This window comes from Ranitomeya imitator, chromosome 9, assembly GCF_032444005.1.
Source record: "Ranitomeya imitator isolate aRanImi1 chromosome 9, aRanImi1.pri, whole genome shotgun sequence".
NCBI classification, from domain to species: Eukaryota; Metazoa; Chordata; class Amphibia; order Anura; family Dendrobatidae; genus Ranitomeya; species Ranitomeya imitator.
In genome coordinates this window covers 91365187-91391415 of record NC_091290.1, presented here as the reverse complement: position 1 = coordinate 91391415, position 26229 = coordinate 91365187, and the positions used below count along the sequence as shown (strand labels likewise).

At 45.7% G+C, this 26229-nt stretch overlaps 1 protein-coding gene across 4 annotated transcripts in view; it reads right to left on the bottom strand.

The window, feature by feature from the left end:
* Positions 1-26229, bottom strand: part of SPON1 (spondin 1) — a 1002740-nt gene that overhangs the window by 304777 nt on the left and 671734 nt on the right. The window lies entirely within an intron of this gene.

Here is a 26229-nt window from a genome sequence, read left to right as displayed (position 1 = left end):
TGCCAAAAAAAATAAAAACGTCATACTAATGAGTACTAACCACCATGACAATGAAGTAAGTACACGGGAAGATAGAAAACCAAATATGATCTTGGACTACAATGCAACCAAAGGTGGTGTAGACACATTAGACCAACTCATTGGTACATATTCCTGCAAAAGAAAATCAAATCGGTGGCCAATGATTCTCTTTTACAACATTCTGGATTTGTCAGCCTATAATTCTTTTGTGTTGTGGAGGGAAATCAATCCCAATTGGAACACCAACAAACTCCATAAAAGAAGACTATTTATAGAAGAACTGGGGAAGTCACTGGTTAGGCCTTATATTGAGAACAGAAAAGTTACACCAAGAACAGAAGCAACAGCAGGCCTGGTACAAAGCATCCATCAACATGCCCAGGACAGTGAAGCCATGTCCTCCACAAGCGCTTCTACCCCCATGGCCTCTTCCGGCATCAAAAGAAAAAGATGCAGCTATTGCCCTTCTACTTGTGACAACAAGACGAGTATAACATGTTCTGGCTGTAAACATTTCTATGCAAAAATCATGTGTATTGTTTTTCATGCAAGAATCCGTAAATTTATATGATCATGTAAATATATTCACATTGTAATGTTTATTATCTTTCATTTTTTATCACAAAATGTTTGATTTGATTGTTTTGTTTTGTTTTTTTTTTACAAAATATGTGTAGTTTTCTATTTTCGTTTTGCTCATTGATCTGTTTTTTCAGAATAAAAACAAACAAAAAAAAGATTTCTAGTTCATTTTTCTTTTTTTTTTTTTACTACCAAACATGTTCACAAACAGTCTAGTAAGCAAAAAGTATAAAAAAAATGGAGTTAGAGTGTCTAAAATCAAGGTTTAATAAGCCGGGTCATAGTGACCCGGAACACTACAAGTGTATAGTAAATGCGAACAAAACAGCAGGGTTAACGACTGTCTGGGTTTTCACATCACTATCCTACATAGTTTTCTGTATGTATTTTAAATTAGAACCAGAAACACATGGACTACTTGCACATTGAACAATTCTGTAGAAACTTGTTCACACCACCAAGAAACTTGAAGACACAGAAGAGCACAGTGAGGTAAAAAATAAAATTGAACAGGATTCTACAGACTTGTTCAATGTGCAAGTAGCCCATGTGTTTCTGGTTCTATAACTGTTCTCTTGTTTCTACAAGATTGGGGAGTCCATCACTCCTTTGTGGGTCATTTGCATTCAGCTGTTCCATCCTGCATGTCCACATGGATATTCCTTCTCTGAACCCTGCTTATACAGGTACTATACAGATGATCAGGTTTTAAATACATCAGATAGGGATTATATACATTAGATAGGACTGCTTTATAAGGGTATACCTTGATGATTGGTGGAGCAGCTTAGTATACATTTTTTTGCAATAAAATGTATCAACTAAATACCCTGTTTTTTCCATCTTTTTGACTAGCACTTGCTTATTACTGTGATTTTTTTTACAACAGAGTATTTTTGACCTCACTCTGCTCTTTTGTGTTTTCATGTATTTTAAATTAGTTTTCAATTTTTTCTAACTGTTAGACTACCTACATGTGTCATACCCCAATGTATTTCCTTGTCCTCCATTTTATAGAGTTGGGCTGAGTAATCTTACAGATGGTTAGCTTTGCACACTTAGTTGCCTATACTGGACAAGAAAATGTTGTATATATATTGCCTCTTTGTAATCATAGACAAGGCTGCCACTAGGAACTTCAGGGCCCCATACTGGCAAAATTTTTGTGGCCCTCTTGAGATTCCACCCAGGTTCCACCCCAGCCCTGCCTCCACCCCTCAAACCTTCCACAGTCCCACCGCCCACTAATAGATAAACTCCACATCTGCACCACGTCCTCATCAATCACACATTAACAGTTCCAATCACCAGATCACACACATAGCCAGCAGCTTTTGTTTTGGCCAAAAGATTTTTAAAGCCACCACAACAAGGTAGGCTCTTTGGGCTGGGCCTTACTCTACTCTAAACTATTAACCCCTTCATGACCTGTGGTATTTTTGTTTTTTTTCGTTTTCGTATCCTCTCTTTCCCAGAGCCATAACTTTTTTATTTAATTCCAAGTGCGGTGAAATTGCAAAAAAAGTGCAATCCCACACTGGTTTTTTGTTTGGCTTTTTTGCTAGGTTTACTAAATGCTAAAATTGACCAGCAATTATGATTTTCCAGGTCAGTATGAGTTCATAGACACCAAACATGCCTAGGTTCTTTTTTATCTAAGTGGTAAAAAAATCCAAACTTTATTAAAAAAGGAGACCTCTGGTTGTCATGCCGACGCATTGCTGACCCCCGATGACGTGACGGGGATCAGCGATGCGCGCATTTTGAGCCCAATGGCCAGAAGCTCTAGTTAAATGCCGGTCAGTGTTTGAGAGCGGCATTTAACTAGTTAATAGCGGCGGGTGAATCGCGATTCCACCTGCCGCTATTGCGGGCACATGTCAGCTGTTCAAAACATTGGTTAAAATATGCAATACAATTTAGGTATAGTTATATTTATTTTTTCAATTTTTAAAATGACCTCTAATATCACATACAAGTGACAAATACCATCACACCATGACCAGATCACATTACCATCACAGTGACCCGATAATATCACATACCTCCTCACCTCCTCACCATGTCCAGACCACATATTACCACCACATGGTGACCAATATTACCACATACAAGGAACAAATACCACCACACCATGACCATACCATATATTACAACCACATAGTGATCAAATAACAGCACATACAAGGAACAAATACTGCCACACCATGACCACACAACATATTACCACCACATAGTGGCTGAATTCTACAATATTGATCATTAATAAAAAAACACAATAATAATATCACCATAAGTGTCATTATACACAGGAGATCTGTACTTAGTATGCAGTGTCCTTGAACAGGTGATTACAGGTGACATTATACAAAGGAGCTCTGTATATAGTGTCAGTGTAAAGGTAATACATAGTAACATAGTAACATAGTTAGTAAGGCCGAAAAAAGACATTTGTCCATCCAGTTTAGCCTATATTCCATCATAATAAATCCCCAGATCTACGTCCTTCTACAGAACCTAATAATTGTATGATACAATATTGTTCTGCTCCAGGAAGACATCCAGGCCTCTCTTGAACCCCTCAACTGAGTTCGCCATCACCACCTCCTCAGGCAAGCAATTCCAGATTCTCACTGCCCTAACAGTAAAGAATCCTCTTCTATGTTGGTGGAAAAACCTTCTCTCTTCCAGACACAAAGAATGCCCCCTTGTGCCCATCACCTTCCTTGGTATAAACAGATCCTCAGCGAGATATTTGTATTGTCCCCTTATATACTTATACATGGTTATTAGATCGCCCCTCAGTCGTCTTTTTTCTAGACTAAATAATCCTAATTTCGCTAATCTATCTGGGTATTGTAGTTCTCCCATTCCCTTTATTAATTTTGTTGCCCTCCTTTGTACTCTCTCTAGTTCCATTATATTCTTCCTGAGCACCGGTGCCCAAAACTGGACACAGTACTCCATGTGCGGTCTAAGTAGGGATTTGTACAGAGGCAGTATAATGCTCTCATCATGTGTATCCAGACTTCTTTTAATGCACCCCATGATCCTGTTTGCCTTGGCAGCTGCTGCCTGGCACTGGCTGCTCCAGGTAAGTTTATCATTAACTAGGATCCCCAAGTCCTTCTCCCTGTCAGATTTACCCAGTGGTTTTCCGTTCAGTATGTAATGGTGATATTGATTCCTTCTTCCCATGTGTATAACCTTACATTTATCATTGTTAAACCTCATCTGCCACCTTTCAGCCCAAGTTTCCAACTTATCCAGATCCATCTGTAGCAGAATACTATCTTCTCTTGTATTAACTGCTTTACATAGTTTTATATAATCTGCAAATATCGATATTTTACTGTGTAAACCTTCTACCAGATCATTAATGAATATGTTGAAGAGAACAGGTCCCAATACTGACCCCTGCGGTACCCCACTGGTCACAGCGACCCAGTTAGAGACTATACCATTTATAACCACCCTCTGCTTTCTATCACTAAGCCAGTTACTAACCCATTTACACACATTTTCCCCCAGACCAAGCATTCTCATTTTGTGTACCAACCTCTTGTGCGGCACGGTATCAAACGCTTTGGAAAAATCGAGATATACTCACCGTGGTCCAGCCTATAGCTTACCTCTTCATAAAAACTGATTAGATTGGTTTGACAGGAGCGATTTCTCATAAACTCATGCTGATATGGAGTTAAACAGTTATTCTCATTGAGATAATCCAGAATAACATCCCTCAGAAACCCTTCAAATATTTTACCAACAATAGAGGTTAGACTTACTGGCCTATAATTTCCAGGTTCACTTTTAGAGCCCTTTTTGAATATTGGCACCACATTTGCTATGCGCCCGTCCTGCGGAACAGACCCCGTCGCTATAGAGTCCCTAAAAATAAGAAATAATGGTTTATCTATTACATTACTTAGTTCTCTTAGTATTCGTGGGTGTATGCCTTCCAGACCCGGAGATTTATCTATTTTAATCTTATTTAGCCGGTTTCGCACCTCTTTAGCTGGTTTCGCACCTCTACATACAGTGATCACTGGTGACATTGTACACAGTACCTCTGTATATATGTTAGGTGTCGAGTTCCGACCGCTGCATAGGGGGAATCTCGCACCATGTCCTCTGGCGTCTCCCATTCTTCCCCATCCACAGTGGAGTCTGCTCAGCAGAGACGTCAGTCCCAGCGTCTGGCTCAAGCTGATACTGTGTGTCTGGTTACAGCTGCAGTCCCAGGTTCAGCCTTTGTAACCAGCATTGATCAGCAGCGAGCAGACGTTCCAGAGACTAAGGCCTGCTTTTCATCTACTAAGCATGCCTGTGGGACAACCTCTCATTGGAGGTCGGAGGTCACATGCTCAGGTCCTGTAGCAGCTCTGAATGGACCACCAGGAAGGTCCTGGAAGGCTGCGACTATAAAAGGTTTGCATGGCCGCTCGGCCATACCCTAGTATAGACTTGACTATGTGTGTGTGTGCTGAGAGATTGATACTGGTGAATGCTCCTAAATGATCCCCATCCCTTTTGGTTGTTGTCTGGGAATTAGGGTGAGTGGAGCAAGCCGTCAGCGCCTAATAATGACTTCCCAGCTACATTAACACTGCCGGTCTGTGTAGGATGGGAATTCCTGCCTGATCTCAGCATCTGACTCAGGGCGTCCTCAGGCGTGGGCTCAAAAGCCACCGAGGGTCAGAGCGAAATCAATCACCAGCGTAGTAGGGGTTAGCTTCAGAGATCCCACTATTATTATTATTATTATTATTAATTTATATAGCACCATTAATTCCATGGTGCTGTACATGAGAAAGGGGTTACATACAGGGTTATAGATATCGATTACAGTAAGCAGGTTTACAGTGACAGACTGGTACAGAGGGGAGAGGACCTCTGCGGACTTACATTCTATGGGAAAGTGGGGAAGAGACAGAAGGTAGGGGCGAGGCGGTGGCTCTGGCGATGGCAAGGCGGCAGCTCTGGCGATGGTGAGGCGGCAGAATGGTTATTGCAGGCTGTAGGCTTTCCTGAAGAGATGGGTTTTCAGGTTCCGTCTGAAGGAGCCGAGGGTGGTGGATAGTCGGACGTGGAATTCCAGAGGATGTGGGATAATCGGGAGAAATCTTGGAGGCGGTTGTGTGAGGAACGAATAAGTGTGGAGGAGAGTAGGAGGTCTTGTTAGGATCGGAGATTACGTGAGGGAATATAGTGGGAGATTAGTTCAGAGATATAGGGAGGGGACAGGTTGTGGATGGCTTTGTAGATCAGTGTTAGTAGTTTGAACTGGATTCGTTGGGGAATGGGGAGGCAGTGGAGGGATTTGCAGAGGGGAGAAGCAGGGGAGTAGCGAGGAGAGAGGTGGATTAGCCGGGCAGCAGAGTTGAGGACAGACTGGAGTGGTGCAAGAGAGTTAGCAGGGAGGCCACAGAGGAGGGTGTTGCAGTAGTCGAGGCGGGAGATGATGAGGGCATGTACGAGTTTTTGTAGATTGTGGGCTGAGGAAGAAACAGATTTTGGCAATATTTTTGAGTTGGAGGCGACAGGAGGTGGCAAGAGTTTGGACGTGCGGTTTGAAGGACAGGGCAGAGTCGAGAGTTACCCCGAGGCAGCGGATTTCAGGTGCGGGAGAGAGCGTGATGCCGTCTACCATAATAGATAGGTCAGGTAGGGGGGATACGTGAGATGGGGGAAAGATGATGAGTTCGGTTTTGTCTACATTGAGTTTTAGGAAGCGAGAGGTGAAGAAGGAGGATATGGCTGACAGACACTTCGGGATTCTGGACAGCAGAGAGGTGACATCTGGGCCAGAGAGGTAGATCTGAGTGTCGTCCGCATACAGGTGGTACTGGAAGCCGTGGGACTTTATGAGTTGTACTAGGCCAAGAGTATAGATGGAAAAAAGTAGGGGCCCTAGGACAGAGCCCTGAGGGACTCCAACAGAGAGAGGGCAGGATGAGGAGGTTGTGTGGGAGTGGGAAACGCTAAATGTGCGGTCGGAAAGGTATGAGGCAATCCAGGACAGGGCAAGGTCTTTGATGCCAAGGGAAGAAAGAATCTGTAGCAGTAGGCAGTGATCAACTGTGTCGAAAGCAGAGGACAGGTCAAGAAGGAGGAGGATGGAGAACTGTCTGTTAGCTTTGGCTGTGAGTAAGTCATTAGTAATTTTTGTCAGGGCAGTTTCGGTGGAGTGGTGGGGGCGGAAGCCAGATTGGAGGTTGTCAAGGAGAGAGTTACATGAGAGGTGGGAGGAAATTTGAGCATGGACGTGCTGCTCAAGGAGTTTTGAAGCAAACGGGAGCAGTGATATGGGGCGGTAGCTAGGCATAGCAGTTGGGTCAAGGTTAGTTTTTTTGAGGATGTGTGTGATGGTGGCATGTTTTAAGGCTGAGGGGAAGGTACCAGAAGATAGCGATAGGTTGAAGAGATGGGTTAGGGCTGGAATGAGCATGTTAGTGACGTTGGGGAGCAGGTGGGAGGGGATTGGGTCAAGTGCACAGGTGGTGAGGTGCGATTTGGAGAAGAGGCGAGTAAGCTCTCCTTCAGTGATGTTGGAGAGGGAGGTTATTAGGGAAGGGCAGAGGTCTGGTATATGGAGTGGTTGGGGTGATGGAACTGTAAAGGTTAGCCTTGTTTGGTCAATCTTGTTTTTGAAGTAGGTGGCAAAGTCCTCGGAGGAGATGAGGGGAGTTGGAGGTGGCAGTGGTGGGCGGAGGAGGGAGGTAAATGTGCTGAATAGTTGTTTTGGGTTGTAGGATAGTGAAGATACAAGGTTAGTGAAATAGGTCTGTTTAGCGGAGGTGAGGGCAGATTTGAAGTCAAATGTAGCTTGTTTGAAAGCAGTGAAGTCGTCTGGCAGGTGTGTTTTCTTCCAGCGCCGCTCCGCAACCCTGGATGCTTGTCGAAGTTTTTTTGTGAGATAGTTAAGCCAAGGTTGCCTATTGGTTCGTCGCACTGTGCCATGCATGAGACTGGGCGACTGAGTCTATAGCTGATGTGAGGGTGGAGTTATAGAAAGCGGTGGCACTGTCCGTGTCGTGGAGTGAAGATATGGAGGACAGGGGTAGGAGAGAGTCTGAGAGTCTGTGAATGTCTAGATGTGCGATGTTTCTGCGAGGATGTGGTAATGGCTGGACATGGGGGGCAGGTGAGGAGGACAAGGATGAGAAGGTGAGTAGATGGTGGTCAGATAGGGGGAAGGGAGAGGTTGTGAGATTTAGATAAGGAGCAGAGGCGGGTGAAGATGAGGTCTAGTGTAGGTCCGTCTGTGTGGGCAGCTGTGGAGGACCACTGAGTGAGTCCAAAGGATGAAGTAAGGGCCAGGAGCTTGGAGGCTGCTGGCTGGCGGGTGTCAGTAGGGATATTAAAGTCGCCCATGATGATGGTGGGGATGTCAGCAGAGAGAAAGTGAAGGAGCCAGGTGGAGAATTGGTCGATGAAGGCAGTGGCTGAGCCCGGTGGTCAGTATATGACAGCCATTTGGAGATTGGAGGGAGAGTAGATACGGACAGAGTGACCCTCGAAAGAAGGGAGGATAAGGGAGGGTGGGGGTTGGATAGGGTTGAAGGAACAGTTTTTAGAAAGAAGGATACCCACTCCTCCACTATGTCTGTTGCCAGAACGAGGAGTGTGGGTAAATTGGAGGCCACCGTAGCTCAGTGCTGCAGGCGAGACCGTGTCAGGGGGCATCAGCCAGGTCTCAGTGAGGGCCAGGAAGGAAAGGTTACAGGAAGTAAAGAGATCATGGATCACATGGAGTTTGTTGCATATAGAGCGGGCATTCTAAAGTGCCCCAGAGAGAGGAAGCAGGGGGGTGGGGGTCATTGGCACAGATTTTAAGTGTGAGGGGTTGCGATAGTTTCTCATAGTGTGAGAAGGATAGGGGTGAGGATTAGCGATGAATGAGGCGGGGGGGATGTGTCGCCAGCAGTAAGCGTAAGCAGAGAAAGAAGCAGGTGGGTGAAGGAGAGTGATTGGCTTACATTATATTTTGGTGGTAGAGGTCTGAGGTTATAGAGCAGGTCTGCAGATGAAGCGAGGTGGGGGTAAGAGAGAGGGGGAGATAGTTATGTGGTTTGAGGGTGCAAGGGTATGGGGTTAGTGGAGGAGAGTGAGGATGAGTGGAGAAAAAAACAGTGGGGAAATGTGAGCATGGTTAAAGAGCAGGGGAGGAAAAGAAAGGCGAGTAAACTTAGAAGACAGTGTTTAGTCTTACCGTCTGGCCAATTTCTGGGCTATTTCTGCTATATGTCAGATGACACACTTAAAATATGTCACTTGAAATTATGTCACATCTGACTGAAGTCAATCTGACCCACACCGTTCAACTTATACCATTCAAATGACCAAGAAATGAGGCCAGGTGAGGCAGGGAGGGGAGGAAGGAGGTGGAGAATAGGCCACAGCAGGAGACAATTAGCAGATTGCAGTTAATACAACATTTGTCTACCAAAAATGAAGACAGAGGCAGGATAACATCAAAAGATGGGGCTAGGTGTGAGGAGCACAGACATGTCAATATGCAGTCCGAAAATTTCAGAATGATACAGGAATTCAAGTCAGGGAAAAAGAATCAAAGTACAAGAACAGAGGGAGAGAAGAACATGGGATTCAGGGTTGCAGTGGGTATTCCAGGATAGGAGACAGTTCAAATGTACCACTTAGAACAGAGGGAGAGAAGAACATGGGATTCAGGGGTGCAGTGGGTATTCCAGGATAGGAGACAGTTCAGACGTACCACTTAGAACAGAGGGAGAGAAGAACATGGGATTCAGGGGTGCAGTGGGTGGGTACTAGTGTCCATCTGCTGCATCCTGTGACTGCTAGTAGGGCACAGCATTTCCTTTGTTTCTCTGCGTCTCTGTGAAGAAACAGAGTTTGCGTCAGTTCATACCGGGTGACGGAACCCGTGTTTATTCTGGTGTAGTACCGCTATATAGTGCCGCCATTACCTAGCAGCAGGTTCCACCTCTGCACGGTGGGCCCCGGAGTGCGAATGCACCTTATTACTATCTTTATAAATATTTGGTGCGTTCTGCCAGCCCTAACATTATACTTGCACCAGGGTCTGGCTGGTAATGGCAGACGAATAGCGACTACAGCGGTACATCCAGCAGCTCGAGGGCAGGTTGGGGCTCTCGAGCACACAACCTCAGCTGTGAATGTTACCGCAGTAGCTGTTCAGGCTGCTAGCATGGCTGCAGCTAGTTTGTCCACTGCTCCTCCTGTTCTGACCCTATCCCGCCTCCCGTTGCCAGAGAAGTTTACTAGCGACAGTAAACTGTAGGGGATTTGTGAGCCAGTGCACAATACACCTGAAGCTCCTGGCTGCACGTTTTCCCACAGAGCGGGCAAAGGAGGAATTCATTATATCCGTCCGGTCGGACAGGGCGTTGGAGTGTGCTACACCGTTGTGGGAGCGCGACGATCATGTGGTGCAGAGTGCTCCACGGTTCCTGAGCACTCTGAAACAGGTCTTTTTAGGACCTCGAGCAGGGCCGGACTGGCCATCGGGGCAGTTCTGGCAAATGCCAGAAGGGCTGCTGGCAGTCGTGGGCCGCTCGCCAGTGCTGATTCTCCCGCACAACTCCCCCCCCCCCACGCGCAGCCGCATTCAACTATACCAGCGTCTATAGTGCCGGTACAGTTGAATGCAATGATGGAGGAGAGAGCGTCTGCTGATGCTCCCTCTCCCATCATTCCCCGCTCTGCCTGGCACTGGCATTGCAGGTGCGCGATGATGTCATCATCGCGCACCTGCTGTGTGACCGGGCTGACTGCAGCTGCTGAGACTGGAGCAGCGCTGGGCACGAGGAGAGGTGAGTGTTTTTTTTTTAAATATATCACTGAGTGATAATTGGATTGTGGGGCTATTGGAGGGCTGCATTACATTCTATGGGGGCTGTGCTGTATTACATTCTATGGGGGCTGGCTGTATTACATTCTATGGGGGCTGTGCTGTATTACATTCTATGGGGGCTGGCTGTATTACATTCTATGGGGCTGTGCTGTATTACATTCTATGGGGGTTGTGCTGCATTACATTCTTTGGGGGCTGTGCTGCATTACATTCTATGGGGCTGGCTGTATTACATTCTATGGGGGCTGTGCTGTATTACATTCTATGGGGGCTGTGCTGTATTACATTCTATGAGGGTTGTCTGCATTACATTCTATGGGGGCTGTGCTGCCTTACATTCTATGGGGGCTGTGCTGCATTACATTCTATTGGGGCTGGCTGCATTACATTCTATGGGAGCTAAGCTGTATTACATTCTATGGGGGCTGGATGTATTACATTCTATGGGGGCTGTGCTGTATTACATTCTATGGGGGCTGTGCTGCATTACATTCTATGGGTGGCTGGCTGCATTACTTTCTATTTGTGGCTGGCTGCATTACATTCTATAGGGGCTGTGCTGCATTACATTCTATGGGTGGCTGGCTGCATTACTTTCTATTTGTGGCTGGCTGCATTACATTCTATAGGGGCTGTGCTGTATTACATTCTATGGGGGCTGGCTGTATTACATTCTATGGGGGCTGTGCTGTATTATTCTATGGGGGCTGTGCTGCATTACATTCTATGGGTGGCTGGCTGCATTACTTTCTATTTGTGGCTGGCTGCATTACATTCTATGGGGTGCTGGCTGCATTACATTCTATGGGGGGCTGGCTGCATTACATTCTATGGGGGCTGGCTGCATTACATTCTATAGGGGAGGGCTGTATTACATTCTATGGGGTACTGTAGTATGCTCTATGAGGGGGCTACCATATATAATATATGCAGGGGCTGCATAATACTATATGAGGGGCTGCATTATATTCTCTGGGGGGTTACATTACACTCAGGGGATACAATATATTCATTGGGGTGGCTGCATTATACTCTGAGGCATCATCATTATACTATATGTGGGCTGCATTATACTGTAACGAGGACTATGAGGAATACATTATACTATAGGAAGAACTATGGGGTGCATTATACTATGGGAAGTGAATTGTACTACATGGATGACAATGGTGGGGCATTATACTATATGGAGCACTATGAGGAATGTATTACACTATTTGGAGGACTGAGGAATGTATTATACTATTTGGAGGACTGATGAGTGTATTATACTATATGGAGGAATTGAAGTGCATTTTAATATATGAAGGTCTATGTAGAGTGTATTATACTATACTAGATTGTGGCCCGATTCTAACGCATCGGGTATTCTAGAATATGCATGTCCCCGAAGTATATGGACAATGATGATTCCAGAATTCACGGCAGACTGTGCCCGTCGCTGATTGGTCGAGGCAACCTTTATGACATCATCGTCGCCATGGCAACCATTATGACATCTACGTCGATACTGTGCCCGTCGCTGAATCAGAAACGTGGGATTTCTACGTCCTTTATGACATCATCGTCGCTGTGCCCGTCGCCGATTGGTCGAGGCCTGGCTGCCTCGACCAATCAGAGACGCGGGATTTCCAGGACAGACAGACAGACAGAAAGACAGACAGACAGACGGAAAAACCCTTAGACAATTATATATATAGATGGAGGGCTGAGAAGTGTATTATACTATATGGAGGACTGATGAGTGTATTATACTATATGGAGGACTGAGGTGCACATTATAATATATGGAGGACTATGGGGTGTATAATACTAAACAAGCAAAATGCTGCCTATTCATCGAGTGATTGGATTGTTTATGTGGGAACAGAAGTCCTTGTTCTCAGCAGCAGGAAAACGTCAGCGTCTAGTGGCTGTAGGAGGAGGTACACTGGACATGGCAAAGTTTTCCTCCAAGCTGTCCTTCAAGGGGACAATTACCATAGGCCCATCCACTCTTACGGTAGAGCTTTGAGTGGACTCCAGGGCGGAGGGCAATTTTATGTCATCTGCCTTTGCCAATACCCCTGGTGATGCTCGCCAAACCTGTAACCGTGCGAGTGGTAAATGGGTCAACACTGCCCTCACTGATAACACACCAGACTATCCCATTTACTTTATCCATGTCTGCATCCCATCAGGAGATTATCTCACTGCTAGTCATTTCCGAGGGAATTGATGAGGTCCTGCTAGGGATACCATGGCTATGCTACCACTCTCCTCATATAGAGTGGTCCTCAGGGACAATTTTGGGATGGAGTGAATCTTGTGAGGGTAGATGTCTGAGGGAGTGCGTTCAGGTTGCTACTACTGAAGTACCCGCAGATCTTTCCTCTCTCCCAAAGCACTATTGGCCCTATGCGGACGTGTTATCCAAGAGGGCTGCGGAGACCCTTCCGCCCCACCTCCCCTATGACTGTCCTATTGACTTCTTGCCTGGGGCAGAGCCTTTCCGAGATCGACTCTATCCCATCTCTCCCAGAGACGGAGGCAATGACCCAATACATCTAAGAGAATCTGGCAAAAGGATTCATTAGGAAGTCAGTGTCACCTGCAGGGGCGGGGTTCTTCTTCATGCAGAAGAAGAACAGAGAACTACGTCCATGCATAGATTACAAGGGTCTTAATGCCATCACCATTAACCCCTTTCTACCATTGGACGTACTATTCTGTCCATGTGGGGTGGGCCCTACTTCCCATGGATGGAAGAGTACATCCAGCGCGATCAGCCGCGCTCACGGGGGGAGCGCGGCCGATCGCGGTCGGGTGTCAGCTGTCTATCACAGCTGACATTCGGCACTATGTGCCAGGAGTGGTCACGAACCGCTCCTGGCACATTAACCCCCGGAACGCTGCGATCAAAGGTCACAGGGTTCTGGCGGCACAGGGAAGCATCGCGCAGGGAGGGTGCTTCCCTGAGACCCTCGGAGCAACGCGATGTGATCGCATTGCTCCGAGGGTCTCCTACCTCCTCCTCCCTGCAGGCCCAGATGCAAAATGGCCATCCGGGTCCTGCAGGGAGGTGGCTTTCAAGCGCCTGCTCAGAGCAGGCGCCTGGAAGCCTCACTACAGTGCCTGTCAGATCGCTGATCTGACACAGTGCACAGCAAAGTGTCAGATCAGCAATATGATAATATGTAGTCCATGAAACAAAGAAAAAAAAGTGCACTTACCCGTGTATGTAAAAAGTCACAACTTTATTCGGACAACATTACAGTAAATTTCAGGGAGAGTGTAGAAAAAATGCGGACAACGATCGTTTCGTGCCTCAGCACTTCAACGGGTCCAAACCCCGTCTTCATGCAGCTCACATTCCGAAAAATATGAATCTACATTTTCTCTCCCTGCTAACAGTCCGTGTGACAAGGAAACGGCTTCTGATTCCATATTTCAAGGAATCTACAGGTGAGTAATCACCGTAACTTAGGGTGTTTTTTTCTCCCAGAAATCTGCCACAGCGTGCTCGTGGTGAAAAAATGCAAATGCCAATTCAAACGACCAAAGGAAACAATGAACCTCCGCACTGCTGTTATTAGGCTAGACTCTGTTATTTTTATCACCCTTTTTTTTTTTGGAGTAAGCCGATATAATATCCTTTTTTATACAACGGGGTGCGACTTGCAAAGTAATACATAACAGTCCATGAAACGAAGAAAAAAAAGTGCACTTACCCGTGTATGTAAAAAGTCACAACTTTATTCGGACAACATTACAGTAAATTTCAGGGAGAGTGTAGAAAAAATGCGGACAACGATCGTTTCGTGCCTCAGCACTTCAACGGGTCCAAACCCAGGTTTTTTTTCTTCGTTTCATGGACTGTTATGTATTACTTTGCAAGTCGCACCCCGTTGTATAAAAAAGGATATTATATCGGCTTACTCCAAAAAAAAAAAAAAAAAAAAAAAAAAAAGGTGATAAAAATAACAGAGTCTAGCCTAATAACAGCAGTGCGGAGGTTCATTGTTTCCTTTGGTCGTTTGAATTGATAATATGTAGTGATGTCCCGCCCTGGGGCAATATGAAAAAGTAAAAAAAAAAATATTTACATGTGTAAAAAAGAAAAACAAATCCTAAATAAAGAAAAAAAATATTGTCCCAATAAATACATTTCTTTATCTAAATAAAAAAAAACAAAAAAAAAAAAGTACACAAATTTAATATTGTCGCGTCCGTAACGACCCGACCTATAAAACTGTCCCACTAGTTAACCCCTTCAGTGAACACTGTAAAAAAAAAAAAAGAGGCAAAAAACAACGCTTTATTATCATACTGCCAAACAAAAAGTGGAATAACACACGATTAAAAAGACGGATATAAATACCCATGGTACCGCTGAAAACGTCATCTTGTCCGGCAAAAAACGAGCCGTGATACAGCGTCGTCAGCAAAAAAATAAAAAAGTTATAGTCCTCAGAATAAAGCGATGCAAAAATAATTATTTTTTATATAAAAGTTTTTATCGTATAAAAACGCCAAAACATAAAAAATGATATAAATGAGGTATCGTTGTAATCGTACTGACCTGAAGAATAAAATTGCTCTATCAATTTTACCAAATGTGGAATGGGATAAGCGCCCCCCCAAAAAAAGAAATTCATGAATAGCTGTTTTTTGTTCATTCTACCTCAAAAAAATCGGAGTAAAAAGCGATCAAAAAGTGTCACGTGCCCGAAAATGGTACCAATAAAAAAAGTCAACTCGTCCCGCAAAAAACAAGACCTCACATGGACCAAAATATGGAAAAATTATAGCTTTCAAAATGTGGAGACGCAAAAACTATTTTTTGCAATAAAAAGTGTCTTTTAGTGTGTGACGGCTGCCAATCATAATGATCCGCTAAAAAAAACACACTATAAAAGTAAATCAAATCCCCCATTATCACCCCCTTAGGTAGGGAAAAATAATAAAAATTTTAAAAAATGTATTTATTTCCATTTTCTTATTAGGGTTAGGGTTAAAGTTAGGGTTAGGGTTGAGGCTAAAGTTAGGGTTAGGGTTGGGGCTAAAGTTAAAGTAAGGGCTAAAGTTATGGTTTGGGTTAGTGGTGGGGCAAAAGTTAGGGTTAGGGCTAAAGTTAGGGTTAGGGTTGGGGCTAAAGTTAGAGTTTGGATTACATTTACGGTTGGGATTAGGGTTAGGGGTGTGGTTAGGGTTAGGGTTGGGATTAGGGTTAAGGATGTGTTTGGGTTATGGTTTCAGTTACAATTGGGGGGTTTCCACTGTTTAGGCACATCAGGGGCTCTCCAAACGCGACATGGCGTCCAATCTCAATTCCAGCCAATTCTGCGTTGAAAAAGTAAAACAGTGCTCCTTCCCTTCCGAGCTCTCCCATGTGCCGAAACAGGGGTTTACCCCAACATATGGGGTATCAGCGTACTCAGGACAAATTGGACAACAACTTTTGGGGTCCAATATCTCCTGTTACCCTTGGGAAAATACAAAACCAGGGGCTAAAAAATAATTTTTGTGGAAAAAAAAAGATTTTTTATTTTCCCGGCTCTGCGTTATAAACTCTAATGAAACACTTGGGGCTTCAAAGATCTCACATCACATCTAGATAAGTTCCTTGCAGCATCTAGTTTCCAATATGGGTTACTTGTGGGGGGTTTCTACTGTTTAGGTACATCTGGGGCTCTGCAAACGCAATGTGACGCCTGCAGACCATTCCATCTAAGTCTGCATTCCAAACGGCGCTCCTTCCCTTCCAAGCTCTGCCATGTGCCCAAACAGTAGTTTGCTCTACATTATAAACTTCTGTGAAGCACTTGGTGGGTCAAAGTGCTCACCGCACATCTAGATAAGTTCCTTAGGGGGTCTACGTTCAAAAATGGTGTCACTTGTGGGGGGGTTTCAATGTTTAGGCACATCAGTGGCTCTCCAAACGCAACATGGTGTCCTATCTCAATTCCAGTCAATTTTGCATTGAAAAGTCAAATGGTGCTCCTTCCCTTCCGAGCTCTGCCAAGCGCCCAAACAGTGGTTTACCCCCGCATATGGGGTACCAGCGTACTCCAGACAAATTGTACAACAACTTTTGGGGTCTATTTTCTTCTCTTACCCTTGGGACAATAAAAAAATGGGGGCGAAAAAATAATTTTTGTGAAAAAATATGATTTTTTTTTATTTTTACGGCTCTGCATTATAAACTTCTGTGAATCACTTAATGGGTCCAAGTGCTCACCACACATCTAGATAAGTTCCTTAGGGGGTCTACTTTACAAAATGGTGTCAATTGTGGGGGGTTTCAATGTTCAGTCACATCAGGGGCTCTCCAAACGTGACATGGCGTGCAATCTCAATTCCAGTCAATTTTGCATTGGAAAGTCAAATGGTGCTTCTTTCCTTCCGAGCTCTGCCATGCGCCCAAACAGTGGTTTACACTCACATATGGGGTATTATCGTACTCAGGACAAATTGCTCAACACATTTTAGGGTTCAATTTCTACTGTTACCCTTGGGAAAAAAATTGGGGGCAAAATGATCATTTGTGTGAAAAAATATGATTTTTTATTTTTACAGCTCTACATTATAAACTTCTGTGAAGCACTTGGTGGGTCAAAATGCTCACCGCCTATATACATAAGTTCCTTAGGGGATCTACTTTCCAAAATGGTGTCACTTGTGGGGGGTTTCAATGTTTAGGCACATCAAAGGCTCTCCAAACTCAACATGGTGTCTTATCTCAATTCCAGTCAATTTTGCATTGAAAAGTCAAATGGCGCTCCTTCCCTTCTGAGCTCTGCCATGCGCCCAAACAGTGGTTTACACCTACATATGGAGTATCAGCATACGCAGAACAAATTGTACAACAACTTTGGGGTCCAAAATCTCCTGTTACTCTTGGTAAAATAAAACAAATTAGAGCTAAAGTACATTTTTTGTGAAAAAAAAGTTTAATGTTCATTTTTTTTTAAACATTCCAAAAATTCCCGTGAAACACCTGAAGGGTTAATAAACTTCTTAAATGTGGTTTTGAGTACCTTGTGAGGTGTAGTTTTTAGAATGGTGTCACACTTGGGTATTTTCTATCATATAGACCCCGAAAAGTGACTTCAAATGTAATGTGGTCCCTAAAAAAACTGGTGTTGTAAAAATGAGAAATTGCTGGTCAACTTTTAACACTTATAACTCCCTAACAAAAAGAAAAGTGGTTCCAAAATCATGCTGATGTAAAGTAGACATGTGGGAAATGTTACTTATTAAGTATCTTGTGTGACATACCTCTGTGATTTAAGGGCATAAAAATTCAAAGTTGGAAAATTGTGAAATTTTCAAAAATTTCGCCAAATTTCTGTATTTTTCACAAAAAAACGCAGGTAATATCAAATAAATTTTACCCCTATCGTGAAGTACAATATGTCACAAGAAAACAGTGTCAAAATCACTGGGATCCATTGGAGCGTTCCAGAGTTATAACCTCATAAAGGGACATTGGTCAGAATTGTAAAAATTGGCCCGGTCATTAACGTGCAAACCACCCTTGAGGGTAAAGGGGTTAAGAACAAATACCTTCTGCCTCTGATATCCAAGCTCTTCGATAGGTTGCAGGGAGCGAGGGTATTTACGAAGCTTGATCTGCGGGGTGCTTACAACCTGATTCGCATCCGTGAGTGGGACGAATGGAAGATGGCATTTAACACCAGGGACGGGCACTATGAATACCTGTTGATGCCCTTCGGGCTCTGTAATGCTCCTGCCGTTTTCCAATACTTTGTGATCGATATCTTCCAGGATGTGCTCACCACTTCGGTCGTAGTCTATCTGGATGATATTCTTTTCTACTCTCCAGATATAGACTCCCACTGGAGAGATGTTTGCAAAGTCTTCGACCTCCTACGGGCAATCTCCCTCTATGCCAAGTTGGAGAAGTGTATGCTTGAGCAGGAGTCCGTGCCTTTCCTGGGCTAGATCATCTCCGCCCAGGGATTGGCTATGGATCCTGCCAAGCTACAGGCTGTGATGGACTGGCAGGAACCCCATTCTCTCAAAGCGGTGCAGCGCTTTATGGGGTTCATTAATCACTAAGTTTACAGCTCGCTACATATGTCCCTTCAAGGTCCTGGAACAGGTCAATCCTGTAGTCTATCGCCTGGCCCTTCCTCCACGTCTTGGTATCACTGATACCTTTCATGTGTCCCTCCTAAAGCCCGTCAACATGTCCTGGTTTTCTGAGTCACCTGCTGGGACATGGGGTTCGTCCATGGACGATTATGAGGTGAATGCTATCTTTGGGTGCAAAGTGGTACGAGGCAAAAGGTACTATCTGGTGGACTGGAAGGGTTATGGTCCCGAGGAAAGGACCTGGGAGCCTATTGAGCACATTTGTGTCCTCAGCTCAATGCAGCTTTTGAGCGTAGCGAGGCCGAAGTAGGGGGGTGCCCTAGGAGGGGTGGTAATGTTAGGTGTCAAGTTTCCGCCACTGCATAGGGGGAATCTCGCACCATGTCCTCTGTGGTCTCCCATTCTTCCCCAGACACAGTGGAGTCTGCTCAGCAGAGACGTCGGTCCCAGCATCTGGCTCAAGCTGATACTGTGCGTCTGGTTACAGCTGCCATCCCAGGTTCAGCCTTTGCAACCAGCATTGGTCAGCAGCAAGCAGATGTTCCAGGGACTAAGTCCTGCTTTTTATCTACTGAGCATGCCCGTGGGACGACCTCTCATTGGAGGTCGGAGGTTACATGCCCAGCTCCTGTAGTAGCTCTGATTGGACCACCAGGAAGGTCCTGGAAGGCTTCAACTATAAAAGGTTCACATGGCCATGCGCTAGTATAGACTTGGCTATGTATGTGTGTACTGAGAGATTGATACTGGTGAATGCTCCTAAATGATACCATCCCTTTGGTTGTTGTCTGGGTATTAGGGTGAGTGGAGCAAGCAGTCAGAGCCTAATAATGGCTTCTCAGCTACATTAACACTACTGATCAGTGTAAGGTGGGAACTCCCACTTGATCTCAGCATCTGACTTAGGGCATCCTCAGGCGCGGGCTCAAAAGCCACCAAGGGTCAGAGCGAGATCAATCACCAGCGTAGTGGGGGTTAGTTTCAGGGATCCCACTAGCTTCCATCTGCTGCATCCTGTGACTGCTAACAGGGCACAGCGTTTTTTTTGTTTCTCTGAAGCAACAGAGTTCGCGTCCATTCATACCTGATGACGGAACCCATGTTTATTCTGCTGTAGTACCGCCATATAGTCCCACCATTACCTAGCAACAGGTTTCATCTCTGCACGGTGGACCCCGGGCTGCGAACGCACCTTATTACTATCTTTAAAATTATTTGGTGCATTCCGCCAGCCCTAACAATATAGTGCATAGTGTCAGTGTACAGGTAACACACTGACTCATCAGTGACGTCTCTAGGTGAAGTCCTTCATCTTCACTTTTCATCTTCATCCAGCACAGACCGCCATCACTTCTTCCAGCCAGGGCTCATCTCTGCAGAAAATAACACAGTTATCTAGAGCACCGCTTGCAGAACAAACTAGTTAATTTTTTCCCAACTTCTACACTACACCAGATGAAGAAAAAAGGTGACAATGTGTCGCTTTGCACAGAAACAGGACCGCCCCCTATTTAAAACAGTATCCTCAAAAAATAAATACATCACTGCAGTAACAATATCCCTTAATTAGCCCCTATGATAATAATATCCCCCATCCTGGCCCCCAGGTGTCTCATTCCTGGCTCCAGCCACATGTTCTCCCATACTGCTCTCATGAGTATCCTTTCTGCCCCCATGTCATGTCTCATCCTGCCCCTTCTGTCCCATGATCCTGTCCCATCTGTCCCATGATCCGGTCCCATCTGTCTCCATCGTATCCATCCTGCCCCGTGATTCTGCACTATGTATCTACATCCTGCCCCATGTCTCCATCCTGCTCCATTTTCCTGCACCATGCATCGTCTTCCTGCCCCATATTCCTGCTCCTTGTCTCCCTTCCAGTCCCCTGTGACTCCATTCCTGTCCCTGTGTCTCCATTCCCGCCCCCGTGTCTTCCATCCTGCCCCATGTGTCTCCATCCTGCCCTGTCAGAAAAGTAAACTTTGCACACACCAGAATGCTAAAGTTAAATATTTAATAAGATCCACGTACAGTAGTTGGATACAAACAAACGATGGATACCGCGTTGCACCATCTCACATACCTCATCTGGATAAGGTTCAATTGACCCATTATTCTATTTCCTATATAAACTATGCTGCTTTATCCCCCAGGGGCAGCTATTACCATGAGTATTTTTTTCCTTTCTATACTTTATACAGCAGTCAGTTCACTGAGGAAGGTCTGAGTGACTGAAATGTTTGTTTGTATCCAACTACTGTACGTGGATCTTAGTAAATATTTCACTTCAGCACTCTGGTGTGTGTAAAGTCTACTTTTCTGACATAGCACGGTTTGGGAACCTACTTTTGCACCATCTAACGGTTGTTCTTAATTTTTTTCATCCATCTTGCACCTCAATTCTGCCTCTGTTTCTCCATTCCTGCCTCCTGTGTCTCTATTCCTGCCCCCTGTGTTTCCATTCCTGCCCTTTGTGTTTCCATTCCTGCCTCAGTGTTTCCAATCCTGCCCCGTGTCTCCATTTCTGCCCCCTGTGTCTCCATTTCTGCCCCCTGTGTCTCCTGTTGTGAATTCTGTGGTCAAGCTCCCTCCTGTGGTCATGAGTGGTACTTCAGCTGGTTCTGTCCTTGAGCTTCCTTTGGTGGATGTGAGTGGGGCTGCGGCTTCTGAGTTTCCTTCCTCAGGTGACGAGGTTAAGTCGTTAGGTGCTGCTCTATTTTACTCCACCTAGTTCTTTGTTCCTGGCCTCCAGTCAATGTTCCAGTATTGGTCTTGCTCTCTCCTGGATCGCTCTTGTGGCCTGTCTGCCCTGCATAAGCTAAGTTCTGCTTGTGTTACTTTTGTTTGCTATTTTTTCTGTCCAGCTTGCTATATTGGTTTGTCTTGCTTGCTGGAAGCTCTGGGACGCAGAGGAAGCACCTCCGTACCGTTAGTCGGTGCGGAGGGTCTTTTTGCGCCCTCTGCGTGGTTGTTTGTAGGTTTTTGTGCTGACCGCAAAGCTATCTTTCCTATCCTCGGTCTATTCAGTAAGTCGGGCCTCACTTTGCTAAAATCTATTTCATCTCTGTGTTTGTATTTTCATCTTTACTCACAGTCATTATATGTGGGGGGCTGCCTTTTCCTTTGGGGAATTTCTCTGAGGCAAGGTAGGCTTATTTTTCTATCTTCAGGGCTAGCTAGTTTCTCAGGCTGTGCCCGAGGCGCCTGGGTCTGGTCAGGAGCGCTCCACGGCTACCTCTAGTGTGGTGTGATAGGATTAGGGATTGTGGTCAGCAGAGTTCCCACGTCTCAGAGCTCGTCCTATGTGATTAGTAACTTTCAGGTCATTTTCTGTGCTCGTAACCACCAGGTCCATTGTGGTTCTGAATCACCAGTTCATAACAGTACTGGAGGCCAGGAACAAATAACTAGGTGGAGTAAAATAGAGCAGCACCTAACGACTTAACCTCGTCACCTGAGGAAGGAAACTCAGAAGCCATAGCCCCACTCACATCCACCAAAGGAAGCTCAAGGACAGAACCAGCCGAAGTACCACTCATGACCACAGGAGGGAGCTTGACCACAGAATTCACAACAGTAATCGGGCCAGCTCGGCTACTTTGGTTTCGCCGTTTTTCTGCAATTCTGGTTTCCATCCTCGTTTCTCTTCAGGGCAGGTTGAGTCTTCGGACTGTCCTGGTGTGGATACTGTGGTGGATAGGTTGCAGCAGATTTGGACTCATGTAGTGGACAATTTGACATTGTCCCAGGAGAAGGCTCAACGTTTCGCTAACCGCAGGTGCTGTGTGGGTCCCCGACTTCGTGTTGGGGATTTGGTTTGGTTGTCGCCTCGTTATATTCCTATGAAAGTTTCCTCTCCTAAGTTTAAGCCTCGTTTCATTGGTCCGTATAGGATTTCTGAGGTTCTTAATCCTGTGTCTTTTCGTTTGACCCTTCCAGCTTCTTTTTCCATCCATAATGTATTCCATAGGTCATTGTTGCGGAGATACGTGGCACCTGTGGTTCCATCCGTTGATCCTCCTGGCCCGGTTTTGGTTGAGGGGGAGTTGGAGTATATAGTAGAGAAGATTTTGGATTCTCATATTTCGAGACGGAAACTCCAGTACCTGGTTAAGTGGAAGGGTTATGGTCAGGAAGATAATTCCTGGGTCTTTGCCTCTGATGTTCATGCTGCTGATCTGGTTCGTGCCTTTCATTTGGCTCATCCTGGTCGGCCTGGGGGTTCTGGTGATGGTTCGGTGACCCCTCCTCAAGGGGGGGTACTGTTGTGAATTCTGTGGTCAAGCTCCCTCCTGTGGTCATGAGTGGTACTTCGGCTGGTTCTGTCCTTGAGCTTCCTTTGGTGGATGTGAGTGGGGCTGCGGCTTCTGAGTTTCCTTCCTCAGGTGACGAGGTTAAGTCGTTAGGTGCTGCTCTATTTTACTCCACCTAGTTCTTTGTTCCTGGCCTCCAGTCAATGTTCCAGTATTGGTCTTGCTCTCTCCTGGATCGCTCTTGTGGCCTGTCTGCCCTGCATAAGCTAAGTTCTGCTTGTGTTACTTTTGTTTGCTATTTTTTCTGTCCAGCTTGCTATATTGGTTTGTCTTGCTTGCTGGAAGCTCTGGGACGCAGAGGAAGCACCTCCGTACCGTTAGTCGGTGCGGAGGGTCTTTTTGCACCCTCTGCGTTGTTGTTTGTAGGTTTTTGTGCTGACCGCAAAGCTATCTTTCCTATCCTCGGTCTATTCAGTAAGTCGGGCCTCACTTTGCTAAAATCTATTTCATCTCTGTGTTTGTATTTTCATCTTTACTCACAGTCATTATATGTGGGGGGCTGCCTTTTCCTTTGGGGAATTTCTCTGAGGCAAGGTAGGCTTATTTTTCTATCTTCAGGGCTAGCTAGTTTCTCAGTCTGTGCCCGAGGCGCCTAGGTCTGGTCAGGAGCGCTCCACGGCTACCTCTAGTGTGGTGTGATAGGATTAGGGATTGCGGTCAGCAGAGTTCCCACGTCTCAGAGCTCGTCCTATGTGATTAGTAACTTTCAGGTCATTTTCTGTGCTCGTAACCACCAGGTCCATTGTGGTTCTGAATCACCAGTTCATAACAGTCTCCATTCCTGACTCCTGTGTTTCCATTCCTGCTCCCTGTGTTTCCAATCCTGCCTCAGTGTTTCCATTCCTGCCCCTGTGTTTCCATTCTTGCCCCTATTCCATTCCTGCCCACGTGTTTCCTTTCTGGCCCCAGTGTTTCCATTCCTGCCCCCAGTGTCTCCATTCCTACCTCCTGCCCCCTGTGTATCAATTCCTGCCCCCAGTGTTTCCATTCCTGCCCTGTGTTTCCATTCCTGCCCCCAGTGTCTCCATTCCTACCCCCTGTCCCTATTCCTGTCCCCTGTGTATCAATTACTGCCCCCTGTGTCTCAATTCCTGCCCCAGTGTTACCATTCCTGCCCTCTGTGTTTCCCGTTCTGCCCCTAGTGTCTCCATTCCTACCCCCTGTCCCCATTCCTGTCCCCTGTGTATCAATTCCTGCCCCTTGTGTCCCCATTCCTGCCCCAAGTGTTTCCATTCCTGCCCCTTGTGCTTCCATTCCTGACCCCTGTCCCCATTCCTGCCCCCTGTCTCCATTCCTGCCCCCAGTGTTTCTATTCTTACCCCGTCCCCATTCCTTCCCCCATGTCTCCATTCCTGCCCCCAGTGTATCCATTCCTGCCCCCAGTGTATCCATTCCCGCCCGTGTTTCCATTCCTGCCCCCAGTTTTTCCATTCCTGCCCTCTGTGTTTCTCGTTCTGCCCCTAGTGTCTCCATTCCTACCCCCTGTCCCCATTCCTGTCCCCAGTGTATCAATTCCTGCTCCCTGTGTCTCCATTCCTGCCCCAAGTGTTTCCATTCCTGCCCCCTGTGCTTCCATTCCTGCCCCCAGCGTTTCCATTCTTGTCCCCTGTGTCTTCATTCCTGCCCACTGTCCCCATTCCTGCCCTGGGCTGCTTTAAAAAAATAATAAAAAAACAAAAACCTTTCTTCTTACTTTGCCATGCTCCAGCGGCAAAGTTCCGTCCTCCCAGGTCCAGCACGCACTCGCCGGCGAATGACTATAATAATAATTTTATTTATATAGCGCCAACATGTTCCACAGCGCTATACAATTATAGAGGGTATTTGTACAGAAAATAACAGCATAACAATAATCACAGTTCAAAACAGATACCAAGAGGAGAGAGGGCCCTGCTCGCAAGCTTACAATCTATGAGGAAAAAGGGAGACACGAGAGGTGGATGGTAACACTTGCTTTAGTTGTTCGGACCAGCCATAGTGTAAGGTTTGGGTATTCATGTAAAGCTGCATGAACCAGTTAACTGCCTAACTATGTAACAGTACAGCCACAGAAGGCTAATTAACTGCATAAAGTGTATGAGAGCATGATGCGAGGAACCTGATTATGGTTTAAGTTTTTTTGAATAAGCCACACAGGGATAGTTAGGTTAATGCGTTGAGGCGATCGGCCAGTCTGAACAAATGCAATTTTAGGGCATGCTTAAAACTGTGGGGATTGGGGATTAATCATATTAACCTGGGTAGTGCATTCCAAAGAATTGGCGCAGCACGTGAAAAGTCTTGGAGACGGGAGTGGGAGGTTCTGATTATTGAGGATGTTAACCTCAGGTCATTAACAGAATGGGGAGCACAGGTAGGGTGGTAGACTGAGACCAGGGAAGAGATGTAGGGTGGTGCTGAGCCATGGAGTGCTTTGTGGATGAGGGTAATAGTTTTGTACTGGATTCTGGAGTGGATAGAGTGTAATGACTGGCACAAGGTAGAGGCATCGGTAAAACGATTGGTGAGGAATATGATCCTGGCTGCAGCATTCAGGACAGATTGGAGAGGGGAGAGTTTGGTTTAGTAAAGAGTTACAATAGTCCAGAAGAGAATGAATGAGTGAAACAGTAAGAGTTTTTGCAGAGTCGAAAGTAAGAAAAGGGCGAATTCTAGAAATGTTTTTGAGATGCAGATAAGCAGAGCGAGCCAGAGATCGTTTGTGGGGGGTGAATGAAAGCTTGGAATCAAGTATGACCCCAAGGCAGCGGGCATGTTGCTTGGGAGTAGTGATTGAACCATGCACGGAATTGGCAATTTCAGGCAAAGGTAGGTTAGTAGAAGGAGAGAACACGAGAAGTTCAGCTTTTGACAGGTTCAGTTTCAGAAAGAGGGAGGACATGGTGTTAGAGACAGCGGTAAGACAATCACTGGTGTTTTCTAAAAAGGCAGGCGTGATATCAGGAGAAGAAGTGTATAATTGGGTGTCAACAGCATTAGAGATGGTACTGGAAACCAAATCTACTGATTGTTTGTCCAATAGGGGCAGTATACAATGACAATGACGTCATACGCCTGCGACATGCGTGCTGACGTCAGCTGCCAGCCTCCGATTGGCTGGCAGCTTTTATCTATAGTCCTGCGGGCCTGGGCCCGCAGGACAATAGAGTTTAACTGAGCATGCATCTCGGACACAGGTTCAGTTACTGTGGCGCAGAATCCTGCCCCTGGGCCCGATCAGCAGAAAAGACAGGGCCTGATGCAGGCCCCCTCTGCTTTTCAGGCCCCATACGCCAGTCAGTGCAGTAATGCCCTGATGGCGGCCCTGATCATAGTATCACAACACTTTTGCAGCTTTATGGTATTTTTCCCTTA